The following is a 20,223-nucleotide window of genomic DNA, read 5'->3' as shown; positions in this document are numbered from 1 at the left end:
ATATAATATAACCCACAAGGGCATCTAATACAATAAACAACAAGCACAACACCAGAAACACTCTCCCCACTCGTAAGAACTAAGGGCTAGATGCACCAAACTTAACGAGCCAGCAACGTGGGTTTTAAACTGGTTCTAGCCAGTTTAACGTGCAAGTAGTAAACCGGGACATGCACAAAAGGGCATTTTCCTGTCATGGTAGCAGCTAACGAAAATGGAATGCAGATGAGCAAATTAGTATTATAATGAGATGCACTACCGTTTTCCGAACCCCTTACCGTGGAAAACCTAACAGGAGGTCTGCACCTCTCGTTGGGGCTGCTGTGAGGGAATCAGAAGGAAAAAAAAAAAGAGAGAAACCCTGCAAGTTGGGTGAGAGAAGGCAATTAACAGGGAAGTGCGAGGACAGGAGGATGAAGAGTGACAGCCCACTAGAGCACTTTTCCTTTCCCTTGGGTGGTCCTGCAGCTGGCTAGAGCTTTGTGTATCACTGGCAGGGAGAGAACGGCGGAAGCCATGAGAGAGGAGTGCGTGCCGGTCCTGTGCGGGCTGCACGAGGCGCAGCTCGGTCTGCTCTCTCTGCGCTCTACTCTGATACAAGCGATCTGCTCGGCACTTACGTTTGATTTGACTGTTTCCTTCTTGACCTCTCTCTGCGAACAGCTGGCGGCAAGGACCGGATCTCATGCCCACGCTCCAGCCCCAGGGGTGTCTTGGAGTGTGAACGGGGAGGGCAGGGGTAATACGAGGGATGGTGACAGCTGGTCTGGATCCACTTTTATTCTTTGCTTTCCGTCTCTCCCGGTACTGGCAGGCAGCTAAGCCCTTGTGCAGCGGGATCGTACATGCTGCGAACACCCCTTGTTGAGTGAAGGACGTCCTTGGCATGCGCACAGCAGCCAGCATAACGCTTGGCTGCTCTGCGCATGCTCAGCTGGCCGACTGGCTTGGAAGGAAATCGCATGCAAATGAGCTAGCAGCGAGCAGCTCATTTGCATGCGATTTCCTTGATGCATGCCCGTTTCTTACCGATTCGCTAAGGAATCGGTAAGGGAAGGGCTTTAACGTTTTTGTTAGTGCATCTACCCCTATGTCCAGTATGGCTGCATCCCGCGTGGGTTCCATTACCAATTGCTGGAACAGTTCTCCCTGTTGAGCATGCAGGATCTCCCTACTTCTAGAAGACCCTGCAATAGGGATACCCCAATCAACACCTGGCATATTAAAATCACCTATTAGTACTTCCCCTGTCACAGCTATATTTTGAATGTCTTCAAGTAAATCTCTGTATACTTTTGCTGTCCGTGAAGGAACCCTGTGTATCACACTAATAGTAAATACATTTTTTATTCCCTCTTTCTAGGTTGACCCACAGTGTCTCTTCCTTACCTTGTAGGTCCTGCAATTGTTGGCTTTAATATTATTTTACATATAATACCACTCCCCTTCTCTTTCTTCCTATCCTGTCTTTCCTGAACAGATTACTCCCAACGATTCTAGTTTAAATTCCTCTTCAATAGTTTAGCCCGTTTTTCTGCTGAAGACACTTCTTCCCTTCTTTGATACATGGGTACAATCTTTGTTCAGCAGCCCTTGGAAAATCATCCCATAGTCCAGGAAGCCAAAACGCTGTCAGTCCTACAATCTGTGCAGCCATGCATTCATCTCCAGGATGCAAGCTTCTCTGTCTTGGCTTTTACTCTCAACAGGGAGGATTGACAAGAACACCACCTGCGCACCTATCTGCTTCACCTTCTGTACAAAAAAAGACCAGAAAAAAATGGAGTTGCTATATGAAGAACCAGAAAAGAAAAGAAGTAGGGATGGACAATGATCGTCCACAAATAAACCAGATGAGGACTCCAGAAGTGCAATCCAGAGAAATTTATTATAGAAGCGCCAAATGCAATCACAACAAGGCCAGACATGGGACCATGTTTTGGTGGAAAAACTGCCTGCCTCAGGGGTCATGGAATCTGTGGAGTATGTGGGGAAAATGTCACTGGAAAGATAGTGTTTGAAAACAGTTTGGTCTGGCAGTGAACAAACAATTAGTTCTCAAAATACTCTGAAGAGTCTGTCCTAAAGCACGGGACAGTAACTGCAGCAACCATTTGAAAAAAGCAGCCACAAGAAGCAGGAGAAAGTATGAATTGCTCCTGTCCCCATCACCAGGTAGGCCCAGAGGGGGCCTACCTAGACCTTGGTGTGTGTGTGGGGGGGGGGGGTGGGGGAATTGGGGTAAGTTTGGGGGGATGTTGGGTGCTTCAAATAGTGGTGCGCTGGGGTAGGGGGAGGAAAGGCAGTGGGCAGCTTCAGGGGGCAATTAGAAAAGTAATGTGGGTCCCAGCCAATATTCAGTGTCATGGCCTGTTAATTTAGGGCAGCTTTTTAGCTGCTCAGGTGAGCTCTAGATAATGGAGTTATGAGTAGGTGATTCTGATTCTGCCATCTAAGCTATGTAAAGGGCAGTAAGGAATTAGTAAATTATTCAAATAGTATGGAAGACCTGAGTAAAATGCCTTATGGGCCAGATCTAGCATTTTAAACTTAGATTGGTATAGGCAAGGTAGCCAGTGGGCTTTCTTTAAAAGTGGTCGAACATAGTCATATTTCTTGTCTCTCATAACTATTTTTATAGCAGTATTTTGAATTTTCTGTAGTTGATTAATAAGTATTAAGGTACTCCATGGATAGAGAATTGCCATAGTCAAGTCTGCTCACTTAATGACAATTTCTCAGTTAGAGGTTCAATTGATCTTATTACTACTACTTCTACTACTATTTAGCATTTCTATAGCGCTACAAGGCATACGCAGCGCTGTACAAACATAGAAGAAAGACAGTCCTTGCTCAAAGAGCTTACAATCTAATAGACAAAAAATAAATAAAGTAAGCAAATCAAATCAATTAATGTGAACGGGAAGGAAGAGAGGAGGGTAGGTGGAGGCGAGTGGTTACAAGTGGTTACGAGTCAAAAGCAATGTTAAAGAGGTGGGTTTTCAGTCTAGATTTAAAGGTGGCCAAGGATGGGGCAAGACGTAGGGGCTCAGGAAGTTTATTCCAGGCGTAGGGTGCAGCGAGACAGAAGGCGCGAAGTCTGGAGTTGGCAGTAGTGGAGAAGGGAACAGATAAGAAGGATTTATCCATGGAGCGGAGTGCACGGGAAGGGGTGTAGGGAAGGACGAGTGTGGAGAGATACTGGGGAGCAGCAGAGTGAATACATTTATAGGTTAGTAGAAGAAGTTTGAACAGGATGCGAAAACGGATAGGGAGCCAGTGAAGGGTCTTGAGGAGAGGGGTAGTATGAGTAAAGCGACCCTGGCGGAAGATGAGACGGGCAGCAGAGTTTTGAACCGACTGGAGAGGGGAGAGGTGACTAAGTGGGAGGCCAGCAAGAAGCAGATTGCAGTAGTCTAAACGAGAGGTGACAAGGGTGTGGATGAGGGTTTTGGTAGAGTGCTCGGAAAGAAAGGGGCGGATTTTACGGATGTTGTAAAGAAAGAAACGACAGGTCTTGGCGGTCTGCTGGATATGAGCAGAGAAGGAGAGAGAAGAGTCAAAGATGACCCCAAGGTTTCGAGCTGAGGAGACAGGGAGAATGAGAGAGCCATCAACAGAAATAGAAAACGGGGGGAGCGGGGAGGTGGGTTTGGGGGGGAAAATGAGAAGCTCGGTTTTGGTCATATTTAATTTCAGGTGGCGTTGAGACATCCAGGCAGCAATGTCAGACAAGCACGCTGAAACTTTGGTTTGGATGCAAGGTGAGATATCAGGGGTAGAAAGGTAGATTTGGGAGTCATCAGCATAGAGGTGGTAGGAAAAGCCATGGGATGAGATTAATGAACTAAGGGAAGAAGTGTAGATAGAAAAGAGGAGGGGACCAAGAACAGAACCCTGAGGTACGCCGACAGGCAGAGGGATAGAAGTAGAAGAGGATCCACCAGAGTGAACACTAAAGGTGCGGAGAGAGAGGTAGGAAGAGAACCAGGAAAGGACAGAGCCCTGGAATCCAAGTGAGGACAGGGTATCAAGAAGTATGCTGTGATCGACAGTGTCAAAAGCAGCGGAAAGATCAAGAAGAATGAGGATGGAATATTGACCTCTGGATTTAGCCAGTAATAGGTCATTGGAGACTTTAGTAAGCGCAGTTTCGGTTGAGTGGAGAGGGCGAAAACCAGATTGTAATGGGTCAAGAATAGCATGTGAGGAGAGAAAATCAAGGCAGCGGCGGTGAACAGCACGCTCAAGTAATTTGGAGAGAAAAGGAAGGAGGGAGATGGGTCGGTAATTAGAGGGACAAGTAGGGTCAAGTGAAGGCTTCTTAAGGAGAGGTGTGACCACAGCATGTTTAAAGGCAGCAGGGACAGTCGCAGTGGAAAGTGAGAGGTTGAGAATGTGACAGATAAAAGGAATAAGAGCAGGAGAGATGGCATTAAGAAGGTGGGTGGGAATGGGATCAGAGGAACAGGTGGTACATTTTGAGGAAGAAAGGAGAAGTGTAGTTTCCTCAATAGTAACTTCAGGAAAGGAGGAAAGGGAATGAGGGGAAGGAGAGAGAGGGGAACGGACTAGTGGAGGGAGAGGTGGTGAGGTAGAGAAAGCAAGGTTTATCTTTTGAACCTTGTTGTGAAAGAATTCAGCAAGGGTCTGAGGAGATAATGAAGGGGGAGTTGGGGGAGGGGGCACCTTGAGGAGAGAGTTCAATGTGGTGAAGAGAAGTCGAGGATTAGAGCCAAGAGAGTTGGTCAGTTGGATATAATAATCCTGTTTGGCACGTAAAAGAGCAGATTGGAAGGAGGTCAGCATGAACTTAAAGTGTAAGAAATCAGCAAGGGCCCGAGATTTCCGCCAGAGGCGTTCGGCGGAGTGGGTACAGGAACGTAGGTAGCGGATATTAGAAGTCAGTCTTATAAGGTGCAGTGCACTAAGCATCTTTGTACTAGTGATGAAATATACAATTTGAAAGTTAGTTTGGGAGCTTGTGTAATTCCTAAACTTTTAATTGACTTTTCAAAGGTTATAGTATATCTCAGTAACTCTTGGGTAATAGTTGGGATGGCAAGATTACCAGTGATCCAAATAGCTTCTGATTTGGAACGGTTTAATTTCAAATGATGGTTATTGAGCCAAGGAGCCAATCTGGACAACAAGGATTCACGTAAGTAATCAAGTGGATATTATCTGCAAAAAAGTGAGCCATAATGCCAAGTTCATCAGTAGGGATTGTTGTGCGGAGCTGGCCCACAGCTATATGGTTTTTTCCTGTATAAGATGGGGATGGCCTGAAGTGTAATAGTATTTTTGGCACTCTGGGTTTAGGAAAGCTACAAAGCACGTCCTCTGGCTATGCAAATCTGATTTTTAAGCTCCTGAACAATACAGACAAGCAAAGAAATAGGCCAATAATTATAAAAATAGAAATAGCTTTAGCAGCTCATAAATTATTAGAATAAAGGAGAAAATACCAATAGGATAATTATGTAAATAGGCTAGGCCCTTCATAGAAAAATGACTTGCCTTTATTAAAAAGGGCTGCAAGCAAACACATGCTCAGGCCCAAGGCCCAGAATCTAGGGGCCACCTGCTCCTTACCCAATAGCAGGTCAGAGCTGACTTATACAACCTAATGATGAAATATTCTCCTTGAAGCGATACAGCAGGAGGCATGCAGAAGCTCTGAAGGGTCCATTGATGCAAAAGAGTCCCAGCAGTGCAGAGGAGGTGGGTGGACTCTTATGAGCCAGGAAACATGAGAGAATATTAGCTCAGATTTGGTGAGCTCGCTAGACTCAATTTTTGAACCGCAGTGGTGCTTCATATATACCATTTCTGGCTGTAGCACATGGTCCTGGGGTTAAAGTAAACATCACCCCTTGTTCCGGACGCTCTGATTTGGGGAAAGTACTGGAATATCCCACTTTGAAGTTGCAATTCTTGAATCTCAGGCTCCAATTAGTCCATTGACATAGGTTTGTGGCCTTCAGTTCAAGTCCAGGCGCTGAAATGGTTAAGTTAGCCTGATCTGGGGTGCATGTCACTATAATTTACGTCAACTTTTTAAATTCAATCAAACTTATTTTTACTAAAAATGGGAGGAAAAGCCTCAACTGACTCCTTCTTGGCTACAAAAGCCCATCACTTCTGGGAGTTCATATGGTCATCACTGGCTAAAAAACCTCCCCCAAATTTTATATTTCAGCTGAACAGCCACAGTGTGGAGTGACCTTATGCTCCATGGCCCCGATAAAGGTTGCAAAACTTTGGTCATTGTTGGCTGTGGAATAGAAATATATGGAGATATGAAGAGTCAATTGGGCTCATTTTCAAAAGAGAAGGACGCCCATCTTTTGACATAAATCAGAAGATGGACGTCCTTCTCACAGGGTCGTCCAAATCGGTATAATCAATAGCCAATTTTGGACGTCCCTAACTGCTTACCGTCGCAGGGATGGCCAAAGTTCAAGGGGGCGTGTTGGAGGTGTAGCAAAGGCGGGACTTGGGCATGCCTAACAGATGTCCTCGACCCATAATCAAAAGAAACAAGGACGTCCCTGACGAACACTTGGACGACTTTACCTGGTTGTGTTTTTTTTACGACCAAGGCACAAAAAGGTGCCAGAGCTGACCAGATGACCACCGGAGAGAATCAAGGATGACCTCCCCTTACTTCCCCAGTGGTCACTAACCTCCTCTCACCCTCAAAAAACATCTTTAAAAATATTGATAGCCAGCCTCTATGCCAGTCTCAGATGTCATACTCAGGTCCATCACAGCAGTATGCAGGTCCCTGGAGCAGTTTTAGTGGGTGCAGTTGCACTTCAGGCAGGCAGAACAAGCCCCATCCCCACCTACCTATTACAATTGTGGAGGAAACAGCGAGCCCTCCAAATCCCAACACAAACCCACTGTACCCACATCTAGGTGCCCCCTTCACCCGTAAGGGCTATGGTAGTGGTGTACAGTTGTGGGTAGTGGGTTTGGGGGGCTCAGCACACACAGTAAGGGAGCTATGTAGCAATTTATGAAGTCCACCGCAGTGCCCCCTAGGGTGCCCGGTTGGTGTCCTGGCATGTCAGGGGGACCAGTGCACTACAAATGCTGGCTCCTCCCATGACCAAATGGCTTGCATTTGGTCGTTTCTGAGATGGACGCCCTTGGTTTTCATTATCGCCAAAAATCAGAAACGACCAAGTCTAGGGACGACCAAATGTAAGGATTTGGACGACCCTAACCGTATTATCAAAACAAAAGATTGATGTCCATCTTGTTTCGAAAATACAGGTGGATCGGGAAGTTCTGCGAGGACATCCAAATCGAAATGAGGACATCCCTTTCGATTATGCCCCTCCATGTGTCTCCAAAAGCTAAGTAAAAATTTGATTGGACTTTATACATAAAATAAATTTGAGGGAGGTTTTTTAGCCAACGATGACTGCATGAACACAAGTGATTGGCTTTTGTAGCCAATAAGGAGTCAGTTGTGGCCTTTCCTCCCATTTTTAGTAAAAATAAGTTTGGTTGAATTTAAAAAGTTGATGTAAATTTATTGGAAGAGGATTATTTTGGAGTTGTGTAAGATTTAAATTATCATCAGTAGTCCCCTATATACCTTTTTGTAGAGGACACTATACAAGAATGTACATAAGTGTTGCCATACTGGGACAGATCGAAGGTCCATCAAGCCCAATATCCTGTTTCCAACAGTGGACAATCCAGGTCATAAGTACCTGGCAAGATCCCAAATCAGTACAATTCATTTTATGCTGCTTATCCCAGAAATAATCAGTGGATTTTCCCAAGTCCATTTTAATAATGGCTTATGGACTTTTCTTTTAGGTAGCTATCCAAACCTTTTTTAAATCCCACTAAGCTAACCGCTTTTAACACATCCTCTGGCAACAAATTCCAGAGTTTAATTACACGTTGAGTGAAGAAATATTTCTTCCGATTTGTTTTAAATTTACTACTTTGTAGCTTCATTGCATGCCCCATAATCCTAGTATTTTTGGAAAAAGTAAACAAGCGATTCACATCTACCCATTCCATTCCATTCAGTATTTTATATACCTATCATATCTCCACTCAGCAGTCTTTTCTCCAAGCTGAGCCCAAGCCGTTTCAGCCTTTCCTCATAGAGAAGTCATCCCATCCCCTTTATCATTTTTGTCGCCCTTCTCTGTACCTGTTCTAATTACAATATCAGGCTTATTTTCGAAAGAGAAGGGCGCCCATCTTTCGACACAAATCTGGAGATGGGCATCCTTCTCTCAGGGTCGCCCAAATCGGCATAATTGAAAGCCAATTTTGGGCATCCCCAACTGCTTCCCATTGCGGGGACGACCAAAGTTCCCGGGGGCGTGTCGGAGGCATAGCGAAGGCGGGACTGGGGCGCGCCTAACAGATGGGCGTCCTCAAGCAATAATGGAAAAAAGAAGGGTGTCCCTGATGAACACTTGGCCGACTTTACTTGGCCCTTTTTTTTTTACGACCAAGCCACAAAAATGTGCCCTAAATGACCAGATGACCTCCTTGACTCCCCCAGTAGTCACTAACCACCTCCCACCCGAAAAAAAACAACTTTAAAAGCTTTTGTCTTTTTTTTTTTTTTAGAGTATGAGTGAAGGATGTCCTTCGCTATGCCTTCGTCCCGGCAGTTGAGGACGTCCAAAATGTGGATGTTTTTGTGAAAAGGACATCCATGCCTTTGCTATGCCTCTGACACCCCCTTTATTTATTTATTTATTTGAATTTTGGATCACAAGTAGCAGCAGTGGGATTTGAACTGGCCACTGCTGGATTGTAAGACCAGTGCTCTAACCACTAGGCCACTCCTCCACTCCACTCCACGCCCTTGAAATTTGGCTGACCCTGTAGGGGGGGGGCAGTATGCAGGTCCCTGGGGGGGGAGGTATGTGTGTGTCAGCGGAGGCATAATGAAGATGTGGACATCCTTCTTTCAAACATTTTGGACGTCCTCAAACGCCCCCTCTCACAGGGACAGCCAAATTTCAAGGGAGTGGAGGAGTGGCCTAGTGGTTAGAGCACTGGTCTTGCAATCCAGAGGTGGCCGGTTTAAATCCCACTGCTGCTACTTGTGATCCAAAATCCAAATAAATAAAGAAAGGGGGTGTCGGAGGCATAGCAAAGGCATGGACATCCTTCTCACAGAAACATCCACATTTTGGACGTCCTCAACTGCCATTGCAGGGACGGAGGCATAGCAAAGGATGTCCTTCACCCATACTCTAAAAAAAAAAAAAGACAAAAATGTTTTTTTTTCGGGGTGGGAATTGGTTAGTGACCACTGCATGCCTTTTTCCGTTCAGTTAGTGCATCAGTTAGTCCACTGTGGTGCCCCCTAGGGTGCCCGGTTGGTGTCCTGGCATGTGAGGGGGACCAGTGCACTACGAACGCTGGCTCCTCCCATGACCAAAGGGCTTGGATTTGGTTGTTTCTGAGATGGGTGTTCTCGGTTTCCATTATCGCTGAAAACCGTGGACGACCATCTCTAAGGTCGACCTAAATGTTGAGATTTGGGCGTCCCCGACCATATTATCGAAACGAAAGATGGACGCTTATCTTGTTTTGATAATACGGGTTTCTCCGCCCCTTCACTGGGACGTCCTGCAAGGACACCCTCAGGAAAACTTGGGCGCCCCGTTCAATTATGCCCCTCCACATCTTTTTTGAGATGTGGTGACCAGAATTGTACACAGTATTTAAGGAGGGGTCGCAGAATGGAGCGATAGAAAGGCATTATAACACACTCGTTTTTATTTTCCATTCCTTTCCTAATAATACCTAACATTCTATTTGCTTTCTTTGCCATTGCAGCACAATGAGTAGAGTATTTTCAAAGATGACTCTTAGATCCTTTTTCTGGTTGGTGACTCCTAACATGGAACCTTGCATCATGTTCGAGTTCCTCTTTCCCACATGCAATATACAACATGCAAATCAGACCATGTTGTATATTGTTTAATATGCCCCTGCAATAAGATATATGTGGGGCAGACGTCTAGAAAATTAACTACATGTCTCACAGAACATAAAAGCATAATAAATGTAGAGAAAATTGGATCACCACTAGTAGCGCATTGTAAACAGTATAAACATAATTTTGAAGAACTGAAATGCACGATTCTGCAAGCAGTACGCTGTCCATCAAGAGGAGGAGACATGCGATTGATCCTGTTGCAACAAGAACAAAAATGGATATTTCGATTGCATTCATTAGAACCTAATGGCCTCAACTCGCGCATAGAGTGGTGCCACTTCTTTTGACAATAATTTTTTACATTCTTTTGACATTTGTTTCAGTATGCTTAGATCTGGTCTTCCCCTTTAATTGTCTAGCGATTATCTCTTTCAGCGTCTGACGTCACTTGCTCTTTAAAACGTCAGCCATTTTGCAATGAACTTTAAGCTAGGCATAGGCACGATAAACACATCCCGATTCCAGTAAGGCTACTTTGAGACTTCCTTTGAGTATGTAAGACATTAAGGACGTGAAGTTAACAAGTTCTTCTTCTCTTTATGCCCACAGAAGCAGTTTCTGCCACTAAGACCCTGATGCAGCGAGACGAAACGCTGGCCACCATTGGCTTGGGGCGAGGAGAGAGAAAGGAAACATTAAGTGTTTGAATGTCCTAGCGTGAGCGGTCTGAAAGATAAGTGTTCTTTCAAACTACATATATTCGTTATATCACCTTGTTAAGTAGCTCGGTATAGCAAAATAACAAGACATAATCAAGATAAGAATTTAGCTATATTTAGTGTTGTGAAGGACTCTAATACATCACACACTATTTGATGTTTTTGGCCAATGATGAACAGAGGGTCTAAAGTGATCCGTTTAAGCTCTGATAGATGTTCATAGTCTAGGAGCTCTGTGAGGCCTTTTTTTCCTCTTATACATTGAATGGTGCTATAGTGGAATACTCATATTCTTTCATTCAGTGGAAATCAGTGTATTGCGACAGTATCTAAAGATCATATATTTCCACATCCTTAAAATATACTTTTAGTCTTTTTTAATAGACAGAATATATTTGGCCTGGGATTCCAGGATGGTATTTTTGAACAGCATCCACGCCTGATGCAAATTTTTGACCTGAGCAACTGCTCCTCTAAGTTTTTGTTTCACCATTCTTCTCATTTTATCATAGTCTCCTTTTTGAAAGTTAAATGCTAACATATTGGATTTCCTGTGCGTACTTCAGAGCTTATATCAAATCTGATCATCTTATGATCACTATAATCAAGAGGACCCAGCACCATTACCTCCTGGCACCAGATCATTCGCTCCACTAAGGACTAGAACAGTTCCTCCTCTTGTGGGCTCCTGAATCAGCTGCTCCATAAAGCAGTCCTTGATTCTATCAAGGAATTTCACCTCTCTAGCGTGCACTGATGTTACATTTATCCAGACAATATTAGAGTAATTTAAATGACCCATTATTATCTTGTTCCCCAGTTAGCCTCCCTAATTTCTGATAACATTTCTACATCTGTCTGTTCTCCCTTTTAGACATGGAATTTCAATCCATAGGGATTCCAAGATGTGTTTCATGTCCTGTAGAATTTTCAGTCTGTTCAATTCAAGGCCCTCCTTAAAAAGAGAGGATAAAACCTCTGTCCATGTGGGTGTTGTCTACAGACCTCCGACACAATTGGAGGACCTACATAAAGATCTGATCGCTGATATTCAAAAGTTGGGGAAGAAAAGAGAGGTGCTGTTGTTGGGAGATTTCAATCTGCTGGATGTAGATTGGACGGTTCCGTCTGCGAAATCGGAAAGAAGTAGAGAGATCGTGGATGCTTTTCAAAGTGCTTTGCTCAGACAAATGGTGTCAGAACCCACGAGGGAGGGAGCGACGCTAGATCTGGTACTCACAAATGGGGATAATGTGTCAAATGTCCGAGTGGGTGCCCACCTGGGCAGCAGTGACCATCAAACGGTTTGGTTTGATATGACGGCTGAAGAGGAGGGTGGCCACTCAAAACTCAAAGTCCTGGATTTCAAACATGCTGACTTTAGTAAAATGGGGGAATACCTGAGGAAGGAGCTGATGGGATGAGAGGAAATACAAGAAGTGGAAGGACAGTGGTCCAGACTGAAAGAAGCTATAAATAGGGCCACGAACCTTTATGTAAGGAAAGTAAATAAAAGCAAGAGAAAAAGGAAACCGATATGGTTCTCCAAGCAAGTGGCTGAGAAAATAAAGGCTAAAGAGTTGGCATTCCAGAAATACAAAAAAACTCATGAAAAGGGACACGAGGAGGAATACCGGATGAAACTGAAAGAAGCCAAGAGAGAGATACGTCTGGCGAAAGAGCAAACGGAAGAACAAATGGCTAGAAATGTAAGGAGGGGTGGCAAAATTTTCTTCAGGTATATTAGTGAAAGGAGAATGACTAAAAAGGGAATTGTGAGACTAAATACTGCGAACCGCTATGTGGATAATGATGAAGAAAAAGCAAATTTGCTAAATAGATACTTCTGTTCTGTTTTCACAGAAGAAAATCCTGGAGAAGGACCGCGATGGACTGCAAAAAGTACAAATGAGATTGAAGTGGATAGAGCACCGTTCACGGAAGAGAGTGTGTATGAACAACTTGAAAAGCTAAAGGTGGACAAAGCCATGGGACCAGATGGGATCCACCCTAGGATATTGAGGGAGCTCAGAGAGGTTCTGGCGGGTCCTCTTAAAGATTTGTTTAATAAATCCTTGGAGACGGGAGAGGTTCCGAGGGATTGGAGAATGGCGGATGTGGTCCCTCTTCACAAAAGTGGTGATAGGGAAGAAGCTGGAAACTACAGGCCGGTAAGCCTCACTTCGGTTATTGGAAAAGTAATGGCAGCGATGCTGAAGGAAAGGATAGTGAATTTCCTGGAAGCCAATAAGTTGCAAGATCCGAGACAACATGGATTTACCAAAGGGAAATCGTGCCAAATGAACCTCATTGAGTTCTTTGATTGGGTGACAGGAGAATTGAATCAGGGACGAGCTATGGACGTAATCTACTTAGATTTCAGCAAAGCTTTTGACACGGTTCTCCACAGGAGGCTCTTAAATAAACTGGATGGGCTGAAGATAGGACCCGAAGTGGTGAACTGGATTAGGAACTGGTTGACGGACAGACGCCAGAGGGTGGTGGTGAATGGAATTCGCTCGGAGGAGCGAAAGGTAAGTAGTGGAGTGCCTCAAGGATCGGTGCTGGGGCCGATTCTGTTCAATATATTTGTGAGTGACATTGCCGAAGGGCTAGAAGGTAAAGTTTGCCTATTTGCGGATGATACTAAGATCTGTAACAGAGTGGACACCCCGGAGGGAGTGGAAAACATGAAAAAGGACCTACGGAAGCTAGAAGAATGGTCTAAGGTTTGGCAATTAAAATTCAATGCGAAGAAATGCAAAGTGATGCACTTAGGAAGTAGAAATCCACGGGAGACGTATGTGTTAGGCGGTGAGAGTCTGATAGGTACAGACGGAGAGAGGGATCTTGGGGTGATAGTATCTGAGGATTTGAAGGCGACGAAACAGTGTGACAAGGCGGTGGCCATAGCTAGAAGGTTGTTAGGCTGTATAAAGAGAGGTGTGACCAGCAGAAGAAAGGGGGTGTTGATACTATAACACCCGTACATAAGTCGTTGGTGAGGCCCCACCTGGAGTATTGTGTTCAGTTTTGGAGGCCGTATCTTGTTAAGGATGTAAAAAGAATTGAAGCGGTGCAAAGAAAAGCTACGAGAATGGTATGGGATTTGCGTTACAAGACGTATGAGGAGAGACTTGCTGAACTAAACATGTATACTCTGGAGGAAAGGAGAAACAGGGGTGATATGATACAGACGTTCAAATATTTGAAAGGTATTAATCCGCAAACGAACCTTTTCCGGAGATGGGAAGGTGGTAGAACGAGAGGACATGAAATGAGATTGAAGGGGGGCAGACTCAAGAAAAATGTCAGGAAGTATTTTTTCACGGAGAGAGTAGTGGATGCTTGGAATGCCCTCCCGCGGGAGGTGGTGGAAATGAAAACGGTAATGGAATTCAAACATGCGTGGGATAAGCATAAAGGAATCCTGTGCCGAAGGAATGGATCCTCAGGAGCTTAGTCAAGATCGGGAGGCGGGGCTGGTGGTTGGGAGGCGGGGATAAGGCTAGGCAGACTTATACGGTCTGTACCAGAGCTGGTGGTGGGAAGCGGGACTGGTGGTTGGGAGGCGGGGATAGTGCTGGACAGACTTGTACGGTCTGTGCCAGAGCCGGTGGTTGGGAGGCAGGGCTGGTGGTGGGGAAGTGAGGATAATGCTGGGCAGACTTATACGGTCTGTGCCTGTGCCAGAGCCGGTGATTGGGAGGTGGGGCTGGTGGTTGGGAGGCGGGGATAGTGCGGGGCAGACTTATACGGTCTGTGCCCTGAAGAGCACAGGTACAAATCAAAGTAGGGTATACACAAAAAGCAGCAAATATGAGTTATCTTGTTGGGCAGACTGGATGGACCGTGCAGGTCTTTTTCTGCCGTCATCTACTATGTTACTATATGTTAGAAGGCTACCCCTCCACCAATTTGATCAACCCTATCACTGCGATATAATTTGTATCCTGGTATTACAGTGTACCACTGGTTATCCTCCTTCCACCAGGTCTCAGAAATGCCTATTTTATCTATTTTTTCATTTAGTACACTATATTCTAACTCTCCCAGTTTATTTCTTAGGGTTCTGGCATTCGCATATAGACATTTCAGACTATGTTTGTTATTCCTATTTACATCTTGCTCAGCAGTTGACAGTGATAATGTGCAATCTTGAAAATCTGTCTGCTTTTATTTAAAGACACCTGGAGGGGCATAATCGAACGCGAACGCCCATCTCCATGGGCGACTATCTCCGAGGATGGGTCCATCTTTTGTTTCGATAATACGGTTGGTGCCGGGCAAATGCATTGGATTTGGACGGATTGGAGCTCAGCAGTATCGGTTTTCAGCAATAATGGAAACCGAAGGCGCCCAGCTCAAAAACGAACAACTCCAAGGCATTTGGTCATGGGAGGGGCCAGGATTCGTAGTGCACTGGTCCCCCTCACATGCCAGGACACCAACTGGGCACCCTAGGGGGCACTTGTAAAAAGTAAAAAAAAAAATCTAAATACCTCCCATCCATAGCTCCCTTACCTTGGGTGCTGAGCCCCCCAAATCCCCCCCCAAAACCCACTCCCCACAACTCACACCATTACCATAGCACTTATGGGTGAAGGGGGGCACAGAAGGCAAAAGTAGAGACTAATAGACGATTCACCACTGGAGACGTGAGTCCAACAGTCTTTATTATATCAGAGATAACGACCCGACACAGGCCGTGTTTCGACGCTAAAAAGCGTCTGCATCAGGGGTCAATAAATACACCAAGCAATGAATGCAAAACGAAGAGTCCTACTTGTATATGTGTCGTCAACTCACTGATCACGTAGCACCAAACAGAATATGCTGGATACAAACTATCAGAGCGTCGAAACATGGCCTGTGTCGGGTCGTTATCTCTGATATAATAAAGACTGTTGGACTCACGTCTCCAGTGGTGAATCGTCTATTAGTCTCTACTTTTGCCTTCTGTGATTCGTCATCGTAGAGAACTTTTCCTGTTCTATATTTTGAAGGGGGGGCACCTAGATGTGGGTACAGTGGGTTTTGGGGGTGGTTTGGAGGGCTCCTATTTACCAGCACAAGTGTAACAGATGGGGGGGGGGGGGGGAGTGATGGGCCTGGGTCCACCTGCCTGAAGTCCACTGCACCCACTAACAACTGCTCCAGGGACCTGCATACTGCTGTAATGGAACTCGGTATGACATTTGAGGCTGACATACAGGCTGGCAAAAAAAGGTTTTAAAGTTCATTTTTTTTGGTGGGAGGGGGTTAGTGACCACTGGGGGAGTCAAGGGAGGTCATCCCCGTTTCCCTTCGGTGGTCATCTGGGCAGTTGGGGCACTTTTTCGGGACTTGTTCGTGAAAAAAAAGGGTCCAACAAAAGTGGCCCAAATTCTCGCTTCTGCAGCCCTTCTTTTTTCCATTATTGGCCGAGCGCGCCCATCTCTCCTCGGCCGATAAGCACGCCCCAGTCCCGCCTTCACCATGCCTCTGACACCCCCCGTCAACTTTGTTTGTTCCCGCGACAGACTGTAGTTGGAGGCGCCCAAAATCGGCTTTCGATTATACTGATTTGGGCGCCCATGAGAGAAATATGGGCCAAAATATGGGCGTCTTTCTCTTTCGAAAATAAGCCTGATTGTCTACTATGTGCTCTATTGCAACCTCGGTATCGAGATGCCCTATCTTCACTGTTTTGGTGATATCTTTGAAAGATACCTTATTCCGTACCATGCGCTTTTGAGAGACTGTTGGCCTTCCCTTAGTTTCTTGTTTAAAAGCTGCTCTATCTACCTTTTAAATGCTGATGCCAGCAGCCTGGTCCCACCCAGGTTGAGCCCATCCTTTCGGAATAGGCTCCCCCTTCATCAGAATGTTGCCAAGCTCCTAACAAATCTAAAACCCTCTTCCCTTCACCATCACCTCATTCATGCACTGAGACTCCAGAGCTCTGCCTGGAGAATCTGGATTTCTGCTTTCTACCTTGGAGCCTAAATTTGGCCTTCAGAACCTCTCTCCTACATTTTCCTACGTCATTGGTACCTACATGTACCAAGACAGCTGGCTCCTCCCCAGCAATATCTAAAATCCTATCCAGCTGACTTGTGAGGTCCACCACCTTCGCACCAGGCAGGGAAGTCACCAGGCGATCCTCACATCCACCAGCTACCCAGCTACGTACATGCCTAATAATCAAATCACCAATTACAACAGCCATCCTATTCCTTCCCTCCTGGGCAGAAGCTACTGGAGACACATCCTCAGTACAAGAGCATATTGCATCCCCTGGTGGGCTGGTCCTGACTACAGGATTATTTCCAACTTCACCAGGGTGATGTGCTCCATTTAGGAGGCATCCCTCCTCCAAGGCAGCACAGGGGCTGCCAGACTGGAGGTGGGACTTCTCTACAACATCACTATAGGCCTCCTCTATGCACCTCTCTGCCTCCCTCGGCTTCTCCAAGTGTGCTACTCTAGCCTCAAGAGAACGGACTAGTTATCTGAGAGCTAGAAGCTCTTTGCATCGAGCACACACATATAACCTCTCACCAACTGGGAGATAATCATACATGGGACAGTGCAAAAGACTGGATAGCACCTCTCTTGCTGCTGGACTGCTGTCTGCATCTTAGTATTAGAGAGTTGTTTAATTAAAACTTATTCAGTTACTAGGGATATTAGATGACTATAAAGAGTCCTAAGATTATATGGTATAAAGTGTAATTTATTTAGTGTTTGCTTCCCAGAAACTAATCAAATGTAATTAAAACTAATAAAGATGTCATTAAAACTCTAATGAAAACACTCCTCTTATTATCCTAATTAGAATAATGACTATAAATGAAGAGTTGTGGTAGGGGTGTGTGGGAGCTGGGGAGGGGGATGGGATGAAGACTGAAATACATCCTGCTGTGCCTGTTAGAGGCTGTTAATGCTGTGGTACAAAGTTCAAGATTTAAAACTTGGGGGAAAAGGGTATAGAGACTAGTTGATAAAGTTTGCTATTTCTTTTATTATTTTTTTTAATTCTGCCTATCAATAAGGGAAAATTAGGTTCTTACCATGATAATTTTCTTTCCTTTAGTCATAGCAGATGAAGCCATTATGTATGGGTTGTGTCCATCAACCAGCAGGGGGAGATAAAGAGCACTCAATTTTTCACAGTGCCTCATGGCCAGCTAGCTCCACTGCCTCTTCAGTATTTGAAGCTTCCAAAGCAGTATGGCAAACAGCAATGGGAATAACATGAACTTTCCTCACAGTGAACAATGGCCCCTTAACAAAGGCATAAACTCCAAAAAAGGAGGGAATAAACTCGTCCTCCACTTTGTATAAACGGAGGGAATACTTGCATCCTCCTGGAGGGAATAAACTCATCCTCCCAAAACATGAACTGGAGGGAATGAACTCATCCTCCTATAACTGTAACAAGAATCCTGAAGACTGTTTTCAGACTCCCCAAGGAAGGAATATAACTTCAGGAAACAAGAACAGCACCTAAAATCAGAATCACTGCAATACAGATAATCATACAGGGAGGGCTCATGGCTTCATCTGCTATGACTAAAGGAAAGAAAATTATCATGGTAAGAACCTAATTTTCCCTTCCTTGTCATCAAGCTGATGAAGCCATTACGTATGGGATGTAACAAAGCAATCCCTAAAAAGGGTGGGAACAAGCCACACCACGCGCTAGCACCTGTGCTCCAAAACGCGCATCCCTCCTGGCAGCCACATCCAGCCTGTAATGTCGGGCGAAAGAGAGCTTAGAAGCTCATGTTGCAGCACTGCAAATCTCATGAAGAGATAGTGCTCCAGTTTCCGCCCAGGAAGAGGAAATCGCTCTTGTGGAATGTGCCTTAAAGGCTTCAGGCGGAGCCCGGCCAGACAGCAGATATGCTGAAAAGATAGCTTCTTTGAGCCAACGGGCAATAGTGGCTTTAGACGCTGAAGACCCTCTGCAAGGACCTGCAAACAGCACAAAAAGATGATCAGAGGTCCTGAAAGAATTTGTAATTCGCAGATACTGCAACAGAGTCCTGCGCACATCCAAAAGGTGCAACTGCCCAAATGAATCTGGAAACTCCTCCTCAACAAAGGAGGGAAGAAAAACAGGCTGGTTTAGGTGAAACGCTGAAACCACCTTAGGCATGAAGGAAGGCACGGTTCGAACCGTGACCCCTGACTCTGAGAATTGCAGAAAAGGGTCTCTACAGGACAGCGCCTGGAGCTCTGACACCCGTCTCACCGAGGTAATGGCCACTAAAAAGACGGCCTTCAATGTCAAATCTTTCTCTGAAGCACGCCGAAGCGGTTCAAAGGGAGCCCCCTGAAGGGCCTTCAATACTAACCCCAGGTTCCAAGCTGGACAAGGTGCCCGCACGGGAGGACGGAGCCGAAGCACCCCTCTAAGAAACCGTGTCACATCTGGATGAGCAGCTAAAGACACGCCTTCAACCTTGCCACGCAGGGAGGCCAATGCTGCCACTTGCACCCACAGGGAATTATAGGCCAAGCCTTTGTGTACACCATCTTGCAAAAAGTCCAGAATTGGCGAGACAGGAGCCCGCAATGGAGAAAGCGCTCTTGAAACACACCAGACTTCAAACTGGCGCCAAATCCTGGCATAAGCCACGGAAGTGGAGTGCTTACGGGCCTGCAGGAGAGTGGAAATTACCTTATTTGAGTAGCCTTTATCTCTCAATTGCGCCCTCTCAATCGCCATGATGGAAAACAAACGGAGCAGATCGTAGGCAAACAAAACAAGATTTATTAATATAACCCAATTACAGTATATGTATACACGCACAAAAACAGCCCGACACAGGCTGTGTTTCGCCCAACAGGGCTGCTTCAGGGGCTACAAAAGAAATAGTACAATGAAAAAAAATACAATGAATAAAAAAACAACATATATATGGTTTGTTGTATACATGTATGTCTTGTTAAAAATAATATAATCAAAAGACAATTATAAATAAATAAATATGTCTAATTGATATACAAAAACATATATATATGTAAGTTAATGCACATATATAAATATATCTAGATATATATAAATGTAAATATAAATATATGAAAATATGAAAATAAACAAAATACCAATATCCCACCAAATATATATATTGTAACCAGGTACCTCTCTTGTGCAGCCAAGGATAGAACAATCTCCTCCAGCCACGGGCTCCCAGCACAATAAAGAAATAGATGCCCACCAGTAACTTCAATCTTAAGGACTTTTATTCCATGCAGGTTTCTAGTACACAGTTCCAACAGCAGCATAGCACATACCAGGATTCAATACAGGCTTACAGGCTCCAGTCTGGGCTCTTTATCCAGGGCACAATAAACAGTAATTCAATTCCCAAGACAAACAGTTCTTTCAGTTCATCATCACAGTTCAGTCACCAAGCAGCATTTTCTACCTTCTATCCCCTTTACCTTCAGGAGAGTTCAATATTTTAGGGACTCCTTCTACCCAAGGGTTTTCCCCTGCATCAGCTTCACAGCGAATTCAATACTTTTGGGACTTCCTCTCACCCAAGGAATTTCAGCCTGCTTCAGTAC

The sequence above is a fragment of the Microcaecilia unicolor genome, chromosome 7, assembly GCF_901765095.1.
Source record: "Microcaecilia unicolor chromosome 7, aMicUni1.1, whole genome shotgun sequence".
NCBI classification, from domain to species: domain Eukaryota; kingdom Metazoa; phylum Chordata; class Amphibia; order Gymnophiona; family Siphonopidae; genus Microcaecilia; species Microcaecilia unicolor.
Note: the sequence above shows the minus strand (reverse complement) of the source record.